Raw genomic sequence first — 3,738 nt, 5'->3', positions numbered from 1 at the left:
TTACGACCTCCAGGGTGGCCTCAAGCAGGAGAAAAGAGGACTGGAAAGTCACACAGAGGGCTTTTCATTGCCTTAGCAAATAAATGGCATACCTTATCTCCCCATACAGACCCTTGACCAGAACTAATCACATGACCCCAACCTAACTACAAGGGAGGTTGGGAAATGCAGTCCTCCTGTGTGCTCAGGTGGAGGAAATGAAACAGGATTTAGGAAGACCTAGTTTTGTCTCTACCACCATCATGAACCAAGCATATCCTGGACATGATGATCCATAATTTCCCTGCAGAACTGAGATGTCATCTCAGGGAGAAAACCCTAAATTGCAACAAGCTTTAATCTAAATTGAGAAATCACTGAATTCTACTGGGTTTTCATGAAAATGACTAGGTTATAATTTTTGTCATCAGGGAGAAATAGGAAACCTAAAGATAGGAAATACGTTCAGGTATAGAAAAATAAAGTCCTCTTTGGCCACATGAGAACGTGAGTGATTACATTATTACATGGGTCAGGACATTACTACAGGCTACATATGTTTATAGCTGGAAAAAGTCTTACAGATTGTTGGTCAGAGGGGGGTTAGCATAGAGGTTCAGTGCATTGGCTGCTAGGTTCAGATCTGAGCTCTACACCTCGCTAGCTGGTGTGAAGGTTAAATGGGATCAAATGGGGAAATGCTCAGCTCCGGGCTGGATACATCATAAGGCTGCAATAAAGGTTAGCAGTTGTAAACATCCACAGCTGAAATTAAGATCCAGAGATTTTAACTTTCAGTCTGATGTTTTTCCATTATTCCTACCCCCAAAAGCTCTTGACATCATGTTTCCACAGCTAAGATTAATGATACTGATAAGAATATCTTCAACGTTCTCATCATGAGAGAAATAATTTAACTATGCTAGGTGATGGACGTTAACTAGACTTACTGTGGTGATCATTTTGCAATATCTACACATAGTAAATCATGTTATACACCTGAAACTAATATAATGTTATACGTCAATTATATTTTATTAGAAGAAGAAGAAAAAGGAGGAGAAGGAGGAGGATGAGAAAAACTATCATTAACTGAGCTTCTGCACTGTGCCAGGCATTTTATACAACTCACCTCATTCAGTCCTTAAAACAACTCTGTGAATTGGGCATCACTGTCACCATTTCATAGATACTTGACACTTACAGAGGTTGAGTTAACCTGTGCAAGGACACTGGGGGAGTTCTAAAACTTACCACACTGAGATCCAACTCTAGCTCCACCATGCACTGACTGTCAAACCCCCAGCAGGCCACCTCAGCATGCTAAAATTTACTTTCTCTGCCTGTAAAAGAGGAATAGAGATAATACCCACCTCAGGGGGAAAAAAAAAATCCACAAGTTTCCTGACCTTCCTCCACCTAAGAGGTGGGGTCTCTGCCCCCTCCCCTTGAATCTGGGTTGACCTTAATGACTAGCTTGTGACCAATAGAATGAAGCTCAGCTTTCAAGGCTACTCAGAAGAGGCCATGTGGTTTCTGCCTGGTTCCCCTGGGACCCTTGCCTTTGGAGCCCTAAGTTGTTGTTATAGGTTGAATTGTGTACCCCCAGATTCATATGTTGGAGTGCTAACTCTCAGTACCTCAGAACGTGACCTCCTTTGGAAATAGGATCTTTATAGAGATAATCAAGTTAAAATGAATTCAGTAGGTTGGCTCTTAATCCAATAAGACTGGTATCCTTACGGAAATTTAGACACACACACACACACAGAAGACAGTGTGAAGACACAAGAAGACAGCCATCTATAAGCCAAAGAGAGAGGCCTGGAACAGATCCTTCGATCATGTTCCTCAGAGGGAACCAACCCTAGCAGCACCTTGAATGTGGACTTCCATCCTCCAGACTGTGAGATAATCATTTTTGTTGTTCTAAGCGACTGAGGTTGTGGTACTTTGTTACAGCAGGCATAGCAAACAAATACAGTTGTCGTGTAAGAAGGCAGACTCCCCTGAGGCCTCCATGCTGTTAGGAAGCCCAGGCCACAGAAGGAGGCCACAGGTATGTATTCTGGTGACAGCCCTGCTGAGGTTCCAGCTGACAGCCAACATCAACCATCGGACACATGAGCCAAGACACCTCCAGATGATTCCTGCCACCAGCTATAGATCCCCCCACCCCCGGGTTTACCCACATTTTTGAGTGTTCCCAGACAAGACCCCAGATATCATGGAGCAAGTGGACCCTTCTTACTTGTAACTAAATTCTGTCTGAATTCTCGACCCATGGAATCTATGTGCATAATAAAATAGGGTTTTTGTTTTGTTTTATTTTTTTGCAGTACGCGAGCCTCTCACTGTTGTGGCCTCTCCCGTTGCGGGGCACAGGCTCCGGACGCGCAGGCTCAGCGGCCATGGCTCATGGGCCCAGGCGCTCCGCGGCATGTGGGATCTTCCCAGACCGGGGCACGAACCCACGTCCCCTGTATCGGCAGGCGGACTCTCAACCACTGCACCACCAGAGAAGCCCTAAAATAGGGTTTTTAGGCCGCAAGTTTTGAGGCTCTGTGGAGCAACAGGAATAGGAGCAGCCTCACAGCTAGTGAGCCAGAGCTGGGGCTCCCCGACTCCAGAAGGCAGACCTTCTCCGGAAGCAAGCTCAGCAGCCTTGCTGTCTCAGAGGGTGTCTGAGTAGGAGGGTTTTTGCTGAGTCTTGTCTCTGAGCAAGCAGGGCTGGCCCACGTGGGCTAGACTCTGGTTGACCCATGAGGACTCTCTGGCCTCTGAGAAAGCCAGCTCCCCTCAGCCTTCTTCAGGTTCCAAGAGCAGGCCAGGATCCCAAAGGCAGGCATAATGTCTGGTCTTTCCAAGGTCTGATCACCTGGTTGAGGGTTAGAACTGTAGGTATCACTTGACCCTGTTCCCGTGGTCATTTTGCAGATGGTTGTAACGGGAGAGCTGCTGGGAAGCAGAATATAATCTGGATGTCTGACTGCCTGGGTTTAAATTCTGGCTGTGCAGTCTCTACCTGTATGGTCTAGGTCAGTTATATAACCTCCCCAAGCCTGTTTCTTCATCTGCAAAATGGGAAAATAGTAGCACCCACCTTGTAGGCGTTCTCTGGATGCTCGCCGAGGACATTCTCATGGGAAGCATGGAGCTGGGGCCTAGCACGTCGTCAGCCCACAGCATATGGGCACTATCCCTGCCATTCATCAACAGCAACTCTTTGCTTGTAGGGATTTATCTGCTCTCTCCAATGTGGACTAGTTTAGTTCCTGGGAGCTTCCCTGCAAAGGGGAGAATGTAGCTTAAAATAACCCCAAGAATGTTGAGCTCTTTCAGAAGTTAACTTTAAAAAATTAATAAAGATTCCAGACAAACCTAAGGTAGCATTGTTTTTACTGGTTTGTTGTTGTTGTTTCAGCCTCTCCTGAAAGTCCTCGCAGCAGTAAAGCCTTGGCACAGGGCGCAGGGCTTCACTTCCTTCCCCATTTTGTGGCCACCGCGTCCGCCTGCATCCCCACCACGGCCTAGGCAGGAGCAACGGGAGGGCTGCGTAGTCTCCTCGGCTCACTGCTGCAGGAAACGCTGCCTGCCGCCCAGATGACTCCCAGAAAAGAAGGCGGATGGCGTGACTCAAAGTGTCTCCTCCCCCCCAACTCAGCACGCTGCACCCACACAAGCCCCCTCCTCTGAGGGTGAGACTGAATCACGGCTCAGGGTTCTGGGATGCTTCTGGGCCTCTTTCCCAGCGCTGGC

At 47.5% G+C, this 3,738-nt stretch overlaps 1 long non-coding RNA gene across 1 annotated transcript; it reads right to left on the bottom strand.

Moving 5' to 3' along the window:
• Window positions 1-1,243: 1,243 nt before the first annotated feature.
• On the bottom strand, window positions 1,244-3,483 carry LOC115861916 (uncharacterized). The gene is made up of 3 exons (XR_004042936.2): window positions 3,361-3,483; window positions 3,083-3,266; window positions 1,244-1,322 (listed from the first exon to the last, which is right to left on the bottom strand). It is a non-coding gene; the product is annotated as an uncharacterized lncRNA (long non-coding RNA).
• Between the last annotated feature and the right edge of the window lie 255 nt (window positions 3,484-3,738).

The sequence above is a fragment of the Globicephala melas genome, chromosome 2 (genome assembly GCF_963455315.2).
Source record: "Globicephala melas chromosome 2, mGloMel1.2, whole genome shotgun sequence".
Taxonomy (NCBI): Eukaryota; Metazoa; Chordata; class Mammalia; order Artiodactyla; family Delphinidae; genus Globicephala; species Globicephala melas.
This window is presented reverse-complemented; position numbering and strand designations above follow the sequence as displayed.